This window comes from Spinacia oleracea, chromosome 3, assembly GCF_020520425.1.
Source record: "Spinacia oleracea cultivar Varoflay chromosome 3, BTI_SOV_V1, whole genome shotgun sequence".
In the NCBI taxonomy this organism is placed as follows: Eukaryota; Viridiplantae; Streptophyta; class Magnoliopsida; order Caryophyllales; family Amaranthaceae; genus Spinacia; species Spinacia oleracea.
The window spans coordinates 68,291,294-68,311,762 of record NC_079489.1 but is presented as its reverse complement, the minus strand read 5'-3'; positions in this window follow the sequence as shown (position 1 = coordinate 68,311,762).

Sequence of the window (20,469 nt, the reverse complement as noted above, 5' to 3'; positions counted from 1 at the left end):
CATCCTATGTTTAATGAAGCCCGAAAGGGAATCCTAAAGCCTAGCCCATCTTTGAGTTTCTTAAGCCTATAAATATAGGTTCTCACCCTCAAAATCGCTCCCTATTATTCATTAAACCTAAAAATAAAACCCTAACCCTAAATTCCTCCTTCTTTCTTCGAACTTATGTTTGTCCGTTTTTCTCCTATTTCCGTTCGTTTTCAGAAAAAGGTTTCTTCTTCAAAGTTGTAGATCTCGAAAAGTTCTTGAACTATGCCTCGAGAATTGATCGATTCCGAGTTGTAGATTAAACGTTATGAGCGTTCTAAAATCATGCTGCAGTAATTTACTCCCTCTTTTTCTCTCGCCTCTCACGCCCCTCGACCCGCACAGCAGCACAGCCGCGTGCTGTTGCTGTGTGTTGTTGTGTTGTTGCTGTGTGTGTGCTGCCTCTCGCCCAGCCACACACCTCTCGTCCCTCGTCCCTCTTGCTCGCGCTAGCCCGCGCCCTCGTCCCTATTGCTCGCGCTAGCCCGCGCCCTCGTCCCTCTTGCTTGCGCACAACTGCTGCACTGCCCCTGCTCTTTGTTCTCGCTGCGCGCGCACACACACAAGGTGTGTGTGTGTGTGTGTGTGTGTTCTTGTTCGTTCTCTCAATTCTTTCGCCCAATCACAATTAATTCGTGGTTGTTCCGTGCTATAGGCCGGATTTATATAATTCTCTTCTTCCTTGCCTATTCTATTTCAATTCCGTATTTAAATTATATTATTATTATTGGTTTTTATTAATTAAAATGCTAGGGTCGGTTATGAACATCGAATTTTGAGGATTTGTATGTTTGAATTATTGAAGAATGTTTTGAATTGAAATATTATAATTTTCAGATTTGAAGTATATATTAAAGCTTCAATTTTTATTAGTTTTAATAGTTTTAATTACAAACTATGAATGGAATTTTAATCTAAGCCTTATGGGAGATTGATTAGCAAAATTAGATGATGAATTTAATTATGATAATCAATTATATTTTTCAGAATATTGTAAAGACTTAAAACGTCGACTTTTAATGGTTTTATACATGAAAATAAATTAATTTCATGCTAGGGTTTTAAACGATTGATTGAGACTATTATTTTATTAATGAACGATTAAGTTCTAATTAATTCAAGTGTTTTAAAGCTAAACAAAGTTTCTGGAAATTTAGTAAACATGGATAATAATTAAGTTTCTCCATTGTGTTTATAGGAGTTGATTTCTAGTAAGTTGTGATTCGCACAGTGGCCCCCGTACTTAGGTATTCCAGGTACGTACAAGTCTAGGGCGACCACACCATTTGTCAAGAGGATTACATGATTTTTGTTGATGTGAATTATATTATGTGGATTCATGTTTATTTTGGTGAACGATCATGTGAATTATTATGTTGGATTTATTGAATTATTGGTTGAACAAACATGTTGGGATTATTATGAGTATGGATTTCATTATCAATCATGTTGTTCAACATTTATGCATGTATGGTTTGGTTTCACATGCAAGGGATGGATTATTTATTATTATGCTATTGTACGGGATGTCTAGCATACTTTTGAGCCAATTATTCGTGCCTCGTTGCACTATTTATTTTACCACATGTGAAGGGTTCGCTCACGTAAGCCACCGCACATGTAGGGTTCAGTTGGGAATATTATATGAAATGAATTAGGATTTGTCGTGCAAGGGCACAACCCTCATGTTAATAGGCATGATGTGGAAACTCACTTTTGTGAGAAGGAACTTGGTAGTAATTTCACAATGTCTTGCTTTGTTGATCACAAGTCCTAAAGCATTAAAATAAGATTGTTTTGGTTGTTGTTTATTAATTGTATGTGTGTATGTTTGTTGAGTCTTGAGTTCGCTTTTAATAAAATATTAATAAACGTAAAGTGCAACCAGAACAAGCTTCAAAACTCTTGGAACGTATATACCTTGAGTATGAACAATGGGGGGAGACTTGCCGGAAAGCTTGATCTCCTACTAATGATACAAGACGTTGTTTCATTTATATTACGCGCAGGAATTCCGTCGGTATGGCCCGATTTTATTATTTATTATTTGGTGTATGGTTGGCTCCCATCACCTTTCCTTTATGGAATATTTCTTTGGCCCGTTCGAAACTTATTCTAATTAAATTGTGAGTCAAGAGTCGAGTCAAGAGTCGAGTCTTGTATTCATGATTTGTTTGTTAATTATTAAATGGCTTTTGCATGATTGATTAGCACTTAGTGAATGATGTATGATTTTAGTTTTGTTTCACTCTATTCTTGTAAGTACTCAGCTTTTGCTGACTACGTGCTTTGTGTTTTTGGTCATGGCCTTTGCCTTAATGACCCTATGATGATATATCATTTGCACTTGCATTGATGGGGAGTAGAATAATATAGCAGGTTGGTAGATCGAAATCATGTGGCTTGGGATGATTGAGAGAGTTGCATGCTTTCGTATTTAATTTGAACTATTTATTTATACTTTAATTATGTTTAAATTCGTTGAACTTTTTATACTTTGGTTTTTTGGCCGTCATGGTTCCAATTTGTAGGAGGCCTCGATATTTATTAATTATGTTTTGAAAAGTTAGTTGACATTAAATTCCGCTGCGTAATTCTGGTACTAGCCTTAACCGTTATCACGGTGGTGGTAATACTTTAGTAATTCCTTTATTTTCAGTTGGAAAATGGTTTTATAAAAGCAAGGAATTATTAGGGTGTTACATCTAGGCTCCTAGTTATCTATTGTGAATTCGAGATAAAGGATCTAACACATTTTCAATGAAACATCATCTATAATGATAGTGTCATTCACATTCTCTTTCCATCACTCAATACAGAATATCAGTATCTTTGCATACTCACTCAATCATCTACTACTCTACTACTTCAGAAAACATGACAGATATTTAAGATGTTGAAACTTGAGAACAACACTAGTCAAATATATTTCTATGAGTTAGGATTTCCACCTCCTCTACAATAATGCACTGAAGTTTCAATGTATGGAACTATTATCAACAACTAATTCAGAAAATGTTGTCACATTTCCCAAACATTTTAAAAACCAGTACTGTCGACCAGTTAACTAATTGTTTCCATTGTAATTGAAATAAATCATTTGCACCACACAAAAAAATGATAAACAAATTACGGAGCTGTCGGCCCGTCGAGCCAAGCGCGCTCGCAACGCAGCAAGCAAGCAAGGGTGCTCGAGATACGGCTCGTATTCGCGACGAACGCCTTACGGCTATTATTTATCGTATCGTACACGACGAATCACCATCGTACGATACGATTATTCGTTTCGCCTAGATTACGAATATTCGCGATACGATATACGATTCCGATACAAGGTCGTATCGTATAATACGTTTTCCAAACTAATTCCCGAAAAGCTATTAAACGAATTTCCGATTCATTTAATCCGGTGATCTGTTACATGTAATTGGTGTGACCTTATAGGTTCAGTCAAGAGTAAGTTGTGAGCCTAATATAGATTAGAACTCACTGATCGGAAGCAGTGCTCCAGCTAGCTGTTCCGATCACTTGATCTTACTGAATTAATTGTTCGCAATTAATCAGAACCTTGGTATTAGACTTAATGCACCTTGGGTGAAGGACATATTTCCTTCAAATACTTACTTGACGAAGTGCCTGATTTCCCGAAAGCATGGAGGAAGGGTTAGTTTTGGCCATATCAAGACCCACCAAAGTCTCTCCGATCATAAGTGGCATCGGATCTTTTCCAAGGGTGGATTGTTCCGCCACATCCACAAGGGAAGCATGGTCAAATTCAAGACCATAGTTCGGAAATAGAAAGCGAGCAAATAGGCAAAAAGTCAAAGCTCTCATACTACATACCTTTTGTGCATTCCCTTTTGCAAAATGGGCTACAAGGAGGGCTAGATCAACACCCTGCCCGTATAAAATAGAGCTCAAAGCTGGGGGCTCCAGGCCTAAGAACCTCCTAAAAGATGAAAAGAAGTGCTCTTCCATACTTGGCATACAAGGTTCGTCCAAGGTCGGCCACCCGATAATAGCACCAAACTCTTCAGGCAAGGGACATGTCTCATCGGTCTTGAACCAAAAGATGGGTTTGGACATCCCATAAGCTTATTGCAACATGAAGAAAATTCATGTCTAGCTTAACAAATCAAAGAGAAGCCAACACTCCAAGATTCATGCGATCTAGTTATCTCTTTTCTAGCTTATTCAAATAGCAAAGCCATTCATGCAAGGCATTTTCAAACTTTTGTGCAATATTTCAAAAAGAAGTAAGAAGGAGGAGAGGTGCACTGAATGCCTCTTCCCAAGAATCCTATTTATACAAGAAAGAGAATTTACGAGGGAGTACCAAATAGTACCACCAGCGCCAGGCGCAGGCCAGCCAATGGAGGACGATTAAAAATCTTCGGCTTTATGGCATATGAAGGCTTACATTCAAAGCTTAGTACAATGCGTATCACCAATATGCCCGTCCAAATCAAGACAGAATCTCCCAAACTGCAAGTCGCGCACCGGTAACTCCAAAAAGTAGTCCAATTCAAAGCACTCGGGGCAATTCCAAAGTTTATGTTTTCAAATCATGCATAAGTCTAATTCTAGTCGAGTCAGCATTCGCATTAGCAAAAGTTGAATATTCTTTTACTTGTTCTTTTTCTATACTAAAAAAGCTCAGTCAAAGTGGGGGGCTTATAGTAGGTATGTACCCCCAAAAAAATGGGATTTTTTTTTCATTTTTCGTGCTTACATTTAGCTAAAAATTTCAAAATCACACACAATGCATACTAGTTCAATTAAAACCCTGCAAACAAATACAAAAACACACGGCAAATATCAAAACCTTTCAAAATACAAAAATTCAAAGCACTGAAATATTCACATACAAACCATACAAATACAAACCAAAATATCCAATACAAATGATTCAAATACAAATAGCCAAGTCGACAAAGCTATATCTCGCTACCATGCAGGATCAGTTAGAATCATCATCCATTATCACCACAGTCTCATCATGTGCGACCCCCTTACCTCTGTTCTGGCTCATGTACCACTCCAAGTCTCGGTAGAGCTCTGTCCCCGGAGTGGCTGGCTCCTGCTCTAAAATCCGAAGAACACTAGACCCCTGGCCGAGAAAGTCAGGAGGAAACTGCTGAGGTCCCTGCTGAAGGGAATAGAACTGGTAGGCCTACTGAGCCGTAGCAAACTGGCGTTGCGTCTCCATCTTCTCGAACAGACGCACCCACTCCATCTCCTGAAACTGGACCTAATATAACATACCATGGCCGGACACCCATGGTTGAGGACTAGTCGTCCCATAGTAAACATCGGGAGGAGTCTGAAGGAAATAATGCCCTTGGTCCAAGTATGCATTCTATGTTAAGTCTAATAAATGCGGTTCAGTATTAATTAACAAGTTAATAATTCAGTGAGATCAAGTGAGCTGAATGCCTAGCTAGAGGCCGCTTCAGTTCAAGTGGAATTAATGATATTAATCCACAGCTTACTCTTGACTGAACCCGTAGGGTCACACAAATAGTACGTAAACGGATCAAGTATTTAATGGCATTAAATACTCCATCTATGAATATTCGGAACCGACGGATCTTGATTTCAGTGGGAGCTAAGATCGTCACAGGCAAGAAATGAATACTCCGGAAACGATGATATTGCCGGAAACGGAAATATGGATCGTATCGGAAATATGAATATTATCCAAGTCGTAGATGTTGCCGGAAACGGAAACATGGTACGTATCGGAAAATATTGTTGGAAATGGAAATATTACCAGAATCGGAAATATTGCCGGAAACGGAAATATTGTCAGAATCGGAAATATTACCGGAATCGGAAAATAATTCCGGAAACGGAAATATTAAATATTTGTTCGAAACGGAATTTAATTCCGGAATCGGAAATATTGAATATTGTTCGTATCGGAAATAGATTCCGGAAATGGAATTTTAATCGGAAGCGTATCGTACGAATTAGCATCGGACGAGGCCTGCCGGACGAAGGCCCAGCACGAAGCCAGGCCATCGCCCAGCAAACACGCACGCCACAGCCCAGCGCGCACAAGGCCACGCATGCGTGGGCCGCGCTGCGTGGGCTGCTGCTCGCATGCGTGGGCAGCCCTTGTGGCTGCCGTGTGTGTGTGAGTTTGAGCTCATGCGAGATTCCTGAATCTGCAAGAGTCAGTGTATGATTAAAAGTCTATTCCTATTGGATAAATTGATTAAGTAGAATTCATGTAGAATTCTAATTCCAATTAATTCGCATCCTACTAGGATTACGATTCCTTTTCCATAACTCTATAAATAAAGGCCTAGGGGTCATAATTTATACACAAGTTTCAAAGTATTCAAAAGTGAGTTTTTTTTGAGAGAAAATTCAAACACCCATCTTGCCCCAAAAGTGCCGAATTTTCTGAGTACCTTAAGGGCGATTCTAGTTGGTCAATCTTAAGGCGGATCCGGACGTGCTGTGGACTTTCTACGGAGGGACGACACTTGGAGTCCTAAAAGACTTGTTCTTGTTCGGTTCGGGCGCATCTAGGGAAGGCACGCAACAAAGAGTATGCATCTAAACTATGCTAAATGATTATGTGTAAATAATATGTTTCCTGGGTTAATGGTTGTTTCCGCATGATCTATGTAATGTCATATGTATCATAACCTAACAGTGGTATCACGAGCCCCTTATTATTTTCATAATCTAAATTGCATGAACATGGTTAAATATTACAAATTTGCAAGAATTAAAAGGGGTGATTAATTTTCGTAATTGTTAATTAGTTGCAAATTGCGTTTATTTAATTATACGTACGCAGTTTTTCGGCAGTTTCTTCATTACTCATCCGAATTGAGTGATTTTTGTGTCAATTCCGCATGTAAAAGGCATTCTAAAATTTTGACAAAAACAGTATTTTTCTGCCGAACCCAGAATTCTCAAATTCGAAGCCTAACTATGACTTTTCGAAGGTTTTAGTTTTTCGAATGCAAAATTTCGTAAATTTAAGATGTTAAATTAAATATTTGCGATTCTTGTTGATAAATCTTGAATTTTTGATTGACCTATTGCATATGTTTAACAAGTTTGAATGCCTAGTCTTGTTAATTATGCAATCTAATTTGTAATTATGATTAATTTGTTGAAAATTAGAATAATTTAGAATTAATTTGATTTTCATAATTAATTGTAATTTAATTAGAAACCTATGATTAAAAACCACCATAAAAATTGTAAATTTACGATAAATTTTAAATTTTTATGACCTAGACTTGAATCCATAACAATCGGAAATCAATTGGATAATAAATTTTCGATTTTTTCGCCCTAAAATTATGAAATTAATAATATTTATTAATTTGTCATTAATTTTAAATATAAATTTTAAATTTTTATGCGATTCGTTCAAATAACTTGCACGCACGAAGCAATGGACGCTTCGTGTTACCCTTAAGGGGTGTTGTATAATGCGGGCATGCGACGACGAGCAAGGGAGCTCGTCGCCCGTGCGGCACGAATGCAATGAGCAAGGGCGTAGTGCACGAGCGCAAGGCAGCAGCCCTGCCTTGTGGCGTGTGCCACGAGCAATGAACGTATGGGCATGGGCGAGGGGCGAGCCAAGGCAGTCGCGTGTGGGCAGCAAGCGAGCTGCGCCACAACGCGCGCTGCCTCGCACAAGTGCGCGCAGCCTCGCGCGCAGCGAGCGCAAGCTCGCGTGCCACGAGCGCTGCGCACAGCATCACTCGCGCGCACAGCGCGCGACGTCGCCCGCCCAGCGAGCGATGTCGCGCACCAGCGAGCGATGGCTCGCGCGCGCGCAGCGAGCGATCTCGCGCGCCAGCGAGCGATGGCTCGCGCGCCCCAGCGAGCGATCTCGCGCGCCAGCGAGCGATGGCTCGCGCGCACCAGCGAGCGATCTCGCGCGCCAACGAGCGAGCCAGCGCGCCCAGCGAGCGATCTCGCGCGCGCACTACGAGCGATAGCTCGCGTGCGATGGGGCGCTGTGCGGAGGCTTGCGTTGGGACAGCAGCAGCTATGCTACGAGCGCATGGGCTGCGCGCACATGGCCAGCAATGGCTGTGTGCGTACGGCCCATGGGCGTGCAACGCGTAGGGTGTTTGCGTTTCGATTAGATCGTTTTGAATGTTTAATTTGAAAATTTCAGTTCACGTAATTTTTAATTGATTTTAAAATTAATAATTTAAATTAATTTCTTGGATTTTAATTTTGAATATTATAATTATAATAAATGGCATTTATTCTAATTATTTTACTAAAATTAAAATCATAAATTAATTTAAATGTGACTGAAATTAAAATTAAATTTTTGGATTCAATTATAAATTTATATGAGCTTTAAATTTTAATTAAATTTGTATGTTTCCGGTTAGACTAGAAATACAATTTTATGTTTAAAATTAGTAAAGCATATGAATTTATTGGTTTGAGTGGGAGTGCTTTTAGTCATAAACTCTTGATTAGGTCTACAAATCCTTAAGGTTAAAACAACTCGATTAGAATTAATAAAGACTGAATAATTGGTAGATTATTGGTGCCCTTGATTAATTGCTGCAAATGTTTACGTGATGCATAATGTGTTTAACTAACCAGCTATGTGGGCCATTCATGATAATGAATGGGTGAATGGTATATATTGTATATGTACTGTTTTGCAGGTTATGAAGTGACTAGTATGGCCCAAATAGGATAGAAAATATGGTCTGCGTACCATTAATTTGAATGTAATTGGTCTAAAGTACCAAAGTTGTTTTTCAAATCAAATATGGTCTGCGTACCATCAAATAGTTGTAATTAGTTATAACTTATCCTATTTGAAGAAAATGGTGCCTCCCACGGAGATTTTCAAGACGGACTTTGAAGTCAAAGCTTCAAGATGAAGTCGGGCCATACTAGATCACAAATATCTTATGCATGTTTTAAGTTATTTATTGCTTTAAATATGTCTTAAAATGCATGAGATCAAAAGCTTGATTATGTTGCATGATTAAGGATTTTAGTTCACTTAAAATCTAACCAACATAGTAAGAGCCTTAAGTTCCAAACTTAAAAATTGAGTTAAAAGGTGCCATGCCAAAATATACACTTGCTTGGATATCCTTTACATCAATCTAGTAATAGTTTTCGCTCAGCGAGGTGTTACTTATTGGTCCTAAAGGGGCAAGGTACACAAATAATTGTGAGTACATGTTAGTTTTGGTGAAACTCAACGATATAAGTAAGGAGTCCTTTTATGTCGTGGCAAATTCGATAGGTTTACCTAATAAGTTCTTAGACGTACCTATCAACCAAGAATAGTTTCTAGACTATTAGCAAAAGGCTTTTGCTTACCTAAGATGTTCTAGGATTAAGTCGACAAACTGTGCTTAGTTCTTCAATGATTTTAGGATCTTGGAATCATTTTATTCACACCTGCCGGAACACATAACTTGAATAAAATGCTTAATAAACATTGAATTATGCATGTATGCTAGAATTTAAGTTTATTAAGAGAAACTGTGAATGGTTATTTATTTGTTTATTCTTTTCAATTGTAGTTTTAATATGGCAAACAACAATCAAAACATCATCATGGGTTCTGAGCTTATGGTCAAGCTGAACCTGACAAATTTTCTTGAATGGGAAGCTAAGCTAGTTGAAATAGTCAAACTCAATGGACTTGAGTATGTACTATCACATCCCATGCCAAGCTACTATGCCAGAGACATGACCCCTGAGAGATTTTACGCCTGGGATGCGGATCTCAAAAAGGTTATGAGTGTCATGCTGAACAATATCCCTGATGATTGGGCTAGAAGGTTTGTAGCCTATGAACCTTTTACGCTCATCAAGAATCTGAGGGATATCTGTCGTGGAAGTACGGAGGACAGGGACCTGAACGTCCATGAGTTGATTGAATCAATGTCTGGACTAAAGGTTAGTTCTCCCAACAGGTGTTATAGGATGGAGGTCCAAGAAACACATGTTCAGCTCCTTCGCACTAAACAGAGGGTAGGCGTCCCACTGAGGTTCCATGTGGATCTTATGTGTTCATATTTTGATCGCCTAAGTCTACTAGGAACACCAATAAGCGAAAGGATGGCAGTCTCTGTCTTGCTCAATTCACTACACAGTGGGTTTGGTCGCTTCAAGCAACAATACCTAAGTGAACCAAGAGAAGAAACAGTTGCAGAATTTATTCACCTTGTCAGAAAGGCTGAAATAGTACTGGACTGTGAAGCCAAGGATTTACTCAAGGCTAGAAAGAGACCATTCAAGAAAGGTGGAAAGTCCAAGGGCAATGCTAAATCAAAGCAGGACAAGTCCACATCAAGCTGTCTTTATTGTGATGGAATAGGCCATTACAAAAGAGAATGTCCAAAGCTAAAGGAAGATCAGAAGAACGGAACAGTCGTTCCATCTTCAGGTATTTTCGTTATAGACTGTATACTTGCTAATTCAACTTCTTGGGTATTAGATACAGGTTGTGGCTCACACTTATGTTCCAATCCACAGGGACTAAGAAGAAGTAGAAAGTTAAGCAAGGGTGAAGTCGACCTACGAGTGGGAAATGGAGCACGGATTGCTGCATTAGCTGTAGGAACATACCATTTGTCGTTGCCCTCCGGGCTAGTTTTGGAACTGGAAGAATGTTTCCATGTTCCAAGTCTTACTAAAAACATCATTTCAGTTTCTTGCTTAGATGCTAAGGGATTTTCCTTTATAATAAAAGACAATAGTTGTTCGTTTTATTTTAAAGAGATGTTTTATGGATCTGCTAGATTAGTCAATGGACTTTATTTATTAGATCACGACAAACAAGTATATAACATAAATACCAAAAAGGCCAAAAAGGATGATTCAGATCTCACCTATCTGTGGCATTGTCGATTAGGCCATATAAACTTGAAACGCTTAGAAAGACTTCAAAGGGAAGGAATTCTAGAATCATTTGACTTAGAGGATTATGGTAAATGCGAATCATGTTTACTTGGCAAAATGACAAAGCAACCTTTCTCTAAAGTTGGAGAAAGAGCAAATGAACTATTGGGTTTAATCCATACAGATGTATGTGGACCAATGAGTACAAATGCTAGAGGTGGTTTCAGCTACTTTATCACTTTCACTGATGACTTCAGTAGGTATGGTTATGTCTACCTAATGAAGCATAAGTCTGAATCCTTTGACAAATTCAAGGAATTTCAGAGTGAAGTAGAGAATCAATTAGGCAAAAAGATTAAGGCACTGCGGTCTGATAGAGGCGGTGAATATCTGAGCTATGAATTTGATGACCATCTGAAAGAATGTGGAATTCTATCAGAATTGACTCCTCCTGGAACACCACAATGGAACGGTGTGTCAGAACGGAGGAACAGAACCTTGCTAGACATGGTCAGGTCAATGATGGGTCAGGCCGAACTTCCATTAGAATTTTGGGGACATGCACTAAATACAGCTGCACTCACTATAAATAGAGCTCCGTCTAAAGCTGTCGAAAAGACTCCATACGAATTATGGTTTGGAAAGCCTCCAAATGTGTCTTTTCTTAAGATTTGGGGATGTGAAGTATACGTCAAACGATTAATTTCAGACAAACTTCATCCAAAATCTGACAAATGTATCCTTGTGGGCTATCCAAAGGAAACAAAGGGGTATTACTTCTACAATACATCTGAGAACAAAGTGTTTGTTGCTCGAGATGGTGTCTTTTTGGAGAAGGATCATATTTCCAAAATGACAAGTGGGAGAAAAGTAGACCTCGAAGAAATTCGAGTCGAACAACAAACTCTAGAGAATGCTCAAGATGACATTCAGGATGAAACTCAGAGACCTTTAGAAGAATCTGGTGAGAATCATGGTCAATCTAGAAATGTTACCCCGCGTAGATCGCAAAGATATAGATCTCAACCGGAAAGGTACTTAGGTATTTTGACGAACGAGAGCTATGACGTTCTATTACTTGAAAGTGATGAACCTGCGACTTACAAGCAAGCTATGACGAGCCCTAGCTCCAAGCAATGGCAAGAAGCCATGCAATCTGAATTAGACTCCATGTCTGAAAACCAAGTATGGGATTTGGTCGATTTGCCAGATGGCTACCAAGCCATTGGAAGCAAATGGGTTTTCAAACTGAAAAAGGACAAGGATGGGAAACTTGAAGTTTTCAAAGCTAGATTGGTTGCAAAAGGTTACAGGCAAGTCCACGGTGTGGATTACGATGAAACCTTTTCACCAGTTGCAATGCTAAAGTCTATTCGAATAATGTTAGCAATCGCTGCATATTACGATTACGAAATATGGCAGATGGATGTCAAAACTGCTTTCTTAAACGGCGTTTTAACAGAAACTGTGTTTATGACACAGCCTGAAGGTTTTGAGGATCCAAAGAATGCTAAAAAGGTATGCAAGCTAAAGAAGTCAATCTACGGATTGAAGCAGGCATCCAGGAGCTGGAATATACGTTTTGATGAAGCAGTCAGTGACTTTGGTTTCATCAAGAACGTGGACGAATCTTGTGTATACAAGAAGGTCAGTGGGAGCAAAATTGCTTTCCTAGTGTTATATGTCGACGACATATTGCTTATCGGAAATGACATTCCTATGTTGAACTCTGTCAAGATTTGGCTTGGGAAATGTTTTTCGATGAAGGATCTAGGAGAAGCACAGTACATATTGGGCATCAAGATTTACAGAGATAGATCTAAAAAGATGATTGGACTTAGTCAAAGCACTTATATCAATAAGGTGCTTGATAGGTTCAAGATGGCGGACTCCAAGCGAGGCTACCTACCCATGTCTCATGGAATGACTCTAAGCAAGACTCAGTGCCCAAAAACACTTGATGAGCGTAGACGAATGAATGGGATTCCATATGCATCATTGATTGGTTCAATAATGTATGCTATGATATGTACACGCCCGGATGTTGCGTACGCACTCAGTGCTACGAGCAGATACCAGTCAGACCCAGGAGAGGCGCATTGGACTGCTGCCAAGAATATTCTGAAGTACCTGAAAAGGCACAAAGATGACTTCCTGGTCTATGGTGGAGATGATGAATTAATTGTTAAAGGCTATACGGACGCAAGTTTCCAAACCGACAAAGATGATTTCAGATCACAATCTGGGTTTGTCTTCTGCCTCAACGGAGGAGCAGTAAGCTGGAAAAGTGCTAAGCAAAGCACCATTGCGGATTCTACAACTGAAGCGGAGTACATTGCTGCACATGAAGCAGCAAAGGAAGCTATATGGCTAAGGAAGTTCATAGGAGAACTTGGTGTAGTCCCCTCCATTAAAGGACCAATAGCCCTGTATTGTGATAATAACGGAGCTATTGCACAGGCAAAAGAGCCTAGACACCACCAGAGAGTCAAGCATGTACTTCGTAGATTTCACCTTCTACGAGAGTTCGTTGAAAGAAAAGAAGTCGAGATAAGCAAAATTGGAACTGATGACAACATATCAGATCCATTAACTAAACCTCTGCCGCAAGCGAAGCACAACTCGCACACTGCAGCTATGGGAATCAAGCATATTGGAGAATGGCTTTGATGTCTCTGTTTAATGTTTTAAAGTTTTAGAGTTTAAATCTTTGTAAAACATTATTGGTTAATCATTCACAATAAATGAAAGGAATTCATTTTTCCATTTAATTTGTGGTTTATTAAATGATGAGTCCCTTCAACTTGACGATATATTCAAGATAGACTGTCAGGACCAGTCCTGTGACTAAGAAATGTCTATCAAGTGAACTTGAATGTCAAAGGTTGAAAATGGTCCCTAATTGGAGTTTTCTATAAAATTGGACGCATAGAAAACGTTAGACGATTAGAGTGCAAGATGACTAGTAGTTCTGTTTCTTGAACTATGTGGACATGGCAATGTCATAATCATTTGCATAGATACTTACTTTGGGAAGACTAGTATCGGACAAGACCTATGAAACTTTACTGTAAGAGATGAAAGTCTGTCATAAGTAAATTTCATTAAATTATTAGACACTAAATCCTCAATACCTGAGTGATTTGAGATTACTTGTTTGAGAACTGGTTGCTTTGACGTTGACCAACCGTCGCACCGTAAAAGGAGGCTATAAAGGCAACGCTCAGGTAATCACCTATCAAACGAAGTCTAATCTCAAGATCGCAAGATTGGGATTGTCCTCCCATAAATCGGGATGAGATGCTTAAAAGTTGTACAAGGCCACTCGGAGAGCTAGAAACTGTGAAATGCATGGCCGTGCTCGGATGAATCATAGGCTATGATTATCTGTTTATTTGATCAGTTGAACTCTGAAACCGAGGAACACCTCTGGACATAATAAGGATGACAACTCTTACCTTATGTTCAAGAGCAAGCATCGAGCGACAAAGGAATTAGGAAATGCACACTTGTCCCTAAGGACAAGTGGGAGACTGAAGGAAATAATGCCCTTGGTCCAAGTATGCATTCTATGTTAAGTCTAATAAATGCGGTTCAGTATTAATTAACAAGTTAATAATTCAGTGAGATCAAGTGAGCTGAATGCCTAGCTAGAGGCCGCTTCAGTTCAAGTGGAATTAATGATATTAATCCACAGCTTACTCTTGACTGAACCCGTAGGGTCACACAAATAGTACGTAAACGGATCAAGTATTTAATGGCATTAAATACTCCATCTATGAATATTCGGAACCGACGGATCTTGATTTCAGTGGGAGCTAAGATCGTCACAGGCAAGAAATGAATACTCCGGAAACGATGATATTGCCGGAAACGGAAATATGGATCGTATCGGAAATATGAATATTATCCAAGTCGTAGATGTTGCCGGAAACGGAAACATGGTACGTATCGGAAAATATTGTTGGAAATGGAAATATTACCAGAATCGGAAATATTGCCGGAAACGGAAATATTGTCAGAATCGGAAATATTACCGGAATCGGAAAATAATTCCGGAAACGGAAATATTAAATATTTGTTCGAAACGGAATTTAATTCCGGAATCGGAAATATTGAATATTGTTCGTATCGGAAATAGATTCCGGAAATGGAATTTTAATCGGAAGCGTATCGTACGAATTAGCATCGGACGAGGCCTGCCGGACGAAGGCCCAGCACGAAGCCAGGCCATCGCCCAGCAAACACGCACGCCACAGCCCAGCGCGCACAAGGCCACGCATGCGTGGGCCGCGCTGCGTGGGCTGCTGCTCGCATGCGTGGGCAGCCCTTGTGGCTGCCGTGTGTGTGTGAGTTTGAGCTCATGCGAGATTCCTGAATCTGCAAGAGTCAGTGTATGATTAAAAGTCTATTCCTATTGGATAAATTGATTAAGTAGAATTCATGTAGAATTCTAATTCCAATTAATTCGCATCCTACTAGGATTACGATTCCTTTTCCATAACTCTATAAATAAAGGCCTAGGGGTCATAATTTATACACAAGTTTCAAAGTATTCAAAAGTGAGTTTTTTTTGAGAGAAAATTCAAACACCCATCTTGCCCCAAAAGTGCCGAATTTTCTGAGTACCTTAAGGGCGATTCTAGTTGGTCAATCTTAAGGCGGATCCGGACGTGCTGTGGACTTTCTACGGAGGGACGACACTTGGAGTCCTAAAAGACTTGTTCTTGTTCGGTTCGGGCGCAGCTAGGGAAGGCACGCAACAAAGAGTATGCATCTAAACTATGCTAAATGATTATGTGTAAATAATATGTTTCCTGGGTTAATGGTTGTTTCCGCATGATCTATGTAATGTCATATGTATCATAACCTAACAGAGTCACATAAGGTACCTGACCACCAGCATCTCCATGAGAAAATGAATACCTGCTAGCCTAAGCAGAGGAGGAAACCACATCTCTCTGGCTGCCAAAACTTGAGTACCTCCGAGAGTCTCCCATAGCAGCAGTATTAGGGCCGAGATCCAAGTTCAACTCAGTCTGGCGCCAAGCCAGGGAAATGCTCGTACGCCCAGATCTGCAAACACATGAGGGATCAGTCAAACCTACCAATACGAAATACAAAATACAAAAGGAGTCGTAAATACCTCCAACACTCTCCATAAAGCAGTTATTCCTGCAGGATCCAAAAAGGCAGTCCTCAAAGCATTATTCATATCATGCAAAAGGTAGCCATATGCTAAGCTAACCCAGATGATTCTTTGAACGAATCTCGGGCCCCTCAAAGGCTCCAAATAGCTTACCAGTACGCGACTGTTCCTGCCCAGAATAACCATCCGACTGACAAGCACTAACAGGAAGACGCAAACCCTTTGCTCAGCTGTTGCATCAAGCAACTCAATACCAGCCATAATCTACATCAAAGGGCATGAGTTACCCCGCGCGAAAGTCTCCTCACAATGGGCCCCAACAAATCTCCGACACCAGAACTTCCCCACTTCAAATCCTTGTTAAGTGCAACCTCCCTCTTAGAAAAAGGTATTCCTGTGATCATGGAAAAAAAAATTGGTGATCGTAATCTCTCCCAAGCGCATATGGAACGGACTAGTGGTGTCATACCACCATTCCAAAAGGACCTGTGTCCTGGCCTTAACGCCCGCGACACCTTCAAAACCTTGGACCGCCTCCCAGAATGGGGAAAATCCTAATCGCTCCCATAAGACTCTTGTATCATCATGGTCCTGGATATACTTAAGAGCTCTCTTCGAGATCAGAATACTCGGATACCCACGGGCTCGGTCTACAGCAAAGACAAGTCAATACAAACAAGCATGATTAAAAAAAAAAAAAACCAAAGCAAAATACAATAAGCACACCACACCCATAGGCGGCTGAAGGGACAAATGATGGGTTCGATTAATGACCAAGTCCTCCGGCCACCAGCCGCGAGCATCGAAAATAGTCTTCTCATGTGGGACCATACCCCTCGATTTCCACATCCTCCAGCTCCCCTACTTCAACATCAGTGGCATTCTCCTCAGTTGCCAGACTAGCCGAGTTCTCGACGATTTTTCTTCGAGAACGATGGAGAGGTATACTAAAATATTCAAGTACAAAATCAAACATTCAATCCCAGGGGATATCTTATACTAGCTAGATTCAATTTCAAAACCTAACATCACATTGGCCATACACGTACGGCGAGGGATCCCTATACAAGTGTTTAAGTCTACACCAACTCCTAGGCTATCCATGCCTGGGAAGTTATTTCGATTCTACATCAACGCCTAGGCTATCCAAGCCTACCATTTCCCTACAAGGCTCCTCCAGGTCTATATTAAAAAAGCAACCACCTAGGGCCCCACATAAAAAATTCCTACACTCTCTAGAGGCCATACCAGACAAAACATCTATAAATTACCAACACAAAATTCAAAAAAAAGTACAAAGTTCCAACTTCTAAGTTCCAACAGTTCATGTACAAGATGGTGTAGACACCTACTTTTGTCCTCATTCCCGAAAGGGAAGGTTCGATGATGAGAACATAAAATCTCCACTTGGCAACTCATCTCCTATAAAATAACGGATCTCAATCACCCTTTCCTTTCATCCAAAGCTGCTATTTATAGAAACCTGCTAAGAATAGTAACTGTCGTAAAGGTAGTTGTTAAAAGTGGCGAAGTCATAAAAGATAGAAACCTGTCAGAATTAGGTGTTGCACTCCAACATAAATCCTAAAAGAGATAGAATTTATATTCCTGGTATAATTCGAAAATAAGAGTTACGTATTAATTAAATTCCTAACGAACCTAGAGTTCGTAACGGGCCCAGACGCATTCCGTCATAAGTTAATACGCACTAAAAGACTCGAATAAATCTAAAAAGCTCCGTGTACTAAGAGTCCAAATCTGACAAAGAACTCGGCCCAGATCCCATTTTCAACGCCTGGATCTGGGCGCCGAAATCTTCGGCGCCCAGCCCTGGGCGCTGAAAATGCCTGGGGCCGTTTTACCTCCGGATTCTTTTTGGATTCGTATCTTAAAATCTATCTTTCCACACACTCTTTTCCTATAAATACAGCCTTAAACCGACGTGAAAATAACACAACACAACAAAACACACAATTCCGTAATCTGAGTATTGACTCTAGCCTTAAGCCTAAGCCTCACGCTGCGAAATTGATCTAGCGTTCTGTCGCAATCGACCCAAAAGTCGAACAGAACACATCCTGCCCCTTGTAGCTTGATGAATTAAGCCTAAATACTGGAACATTGCTTGGAAACCCGAGATTCGTTAAATAAAAGGAGAAATAGCAAAGCCATGGTTAGTTTTCTGAGAACCACAACGCACCTCTCAAGGGTGCGTTGTAATGTGTCCCTCATATGATTTAATCGCTTTCATCACCCTTTTATAAAATTGTCAAACTATTAATTTGATTGATCTATCACGCCTAATAAGATAATACCTTGGACAATTGAATTATCATGCTAGGTACCTTAAATCAATCTAAATAAGATAATCATGATCGATTTAGTATTATGTGTTGCATATTGCTAAAATCAATTCAGAATAGTTTAATAGTTTAACGCATGTCCCTTCAATTATTTATGCTGAGCTAGTAAGGATAACCTGCCTCTGGAGTATTATCGATGAGCACTCCTCTCGGTAGTTACAGTCCCCCGAACTCTCAATCTCTGCCCTGCGGGTGTACGTTGAGCGATCCCCACACCAGGGATCACAAGGGAACCTATGGCCGTCGTGGTCGAACATAACAGCACTCCCTTTATGTCACGATAACCGGGTTTTGTCAGTTTTTCTCATAGTCGTTAAAAACTGAATGGCGACTCCTATATTACTAGTCGATTGGGTGTAAACTCACAGGAAATCCAATTACACTTGATTTGACAACGTCACGCCCACGAGGGACGAGGTCACGCATTAGCCTCGTACTTTTTCGACCCCCTCACAGTGGCGACTCAACTGGGGATGTTAATGATATACTCGTGCTCGTAGGTAATCAAAATAGCCGAAGGGTGAAACGATCCTACCCCGCGTTTATTTCCCTATCAAGTTGGGACAACCTGAAAATCAGCATATTAATGTGAACGGACAGAACCGCATAACGAATCTTGGCTCCCTTGGCATGTTTCATCTCGGGGGTTGGGAATAAGGATACCCATCGCCACCCGGGGGGTGCATACGCTTCGAATGTTGTCCACTCGGCACTTTCGCTAGTAGTACACCTATCCCAAACCAAATCGCTCGCCCACTAGGTCCCTCTCATTGGTGCATGCCCCCTTGGCTTACATCGTGATTTGCCTCTTGGGACAAAATTCGCTCGTGAATGCACTTCCCCGACCGGGGCATGTGTTGGATCGACGATAGAGGAGGTACCAAGCCGGCGCAAATATTACCCATAGAAGCCTATTATAAACTACGTGACATATTATTTTGCTTCATGTTGTAATGTTAGTTGTGTGTAGCGAATTATGTGATTGTGTGTGACAAATAATACCAGAAAACCAACGACCCTAAAAATTGCCCAAACATTCATAAACACCAATTGGCCAAAGAGTTATACCAAAATACGTGTTTCGCAACCCCGGGCGATCGCCACAAAAATAAGCGACGCCCAGGACAGCTTGTAACGGATTCCACAACGCTGCACAATGCGTAAAGGACGTCATTAGGCAAGCACGCAAAATTAAGTCGCATGAACGAAAAAAGGATAGACGAACAGAATACGAGTACCAGTCAGGGACGCATTTTCAGCGCCCCTGGCTGGGCGCCAATCATTTTCAACGCCCCTTCTGGGCGTTGAAGTTGCTGCCTGGCCTTTTGGTCAGGCACAGCAGCCTCGGTACCCGCGCATAAAGTATTCGTAGCAATAAAAAAAATTCGTAACAAATTTGCTACAAGGACGTATGAAAAAGGCACTCGGTTCTAAGCACGACTTATAAACTAAACAACTCATTGTGTCGTCACTAGGCCTCCTATGACGACTATGTTCGGCACTAAACCGAGCACGCTGATTAAATGACCTTGAATGTCACATGGGCAAAGTATTCAAAAAATGATGTTCAAATAAAGTTTTCAAGGAAAAATAATGTTCGAATAAAAAATAAATAAATCCGAGTCTAGACTAGGCTATGCCAAAGTACAATCTAAATCCTAAGTCTTAGTTGTCTTATACATAGAATCGGTCCTAATGCTTGGTGTCGTTCTGCAAGTTAAAAGGTTAAACCATATTGAGTCTCCTTTCCTAACATTTAAATCAATAAGCACCCATATGTAATTGTCATCCCTTGCTAAGAATCTACGGCCTCAATACTCTCTCTCACCAATAAAAAGAATATATTATGTAATTCAAGTATTTGCAAAATGGAAACAGTCACATTCTGAAAATCATTCCTCCATAGTCGCACAACCCCCAAAGTGAGCCTAAGGTGTCAATACCATTGGAAAAAAAAAATTAATGGCCTCAAGGCTTATGATCACATTGGGTCACGACTATCATAGTCCTCTCGAGCCACTCGCTCCTTGAAGTACTCCTAAGTACGGACTAAAAGAT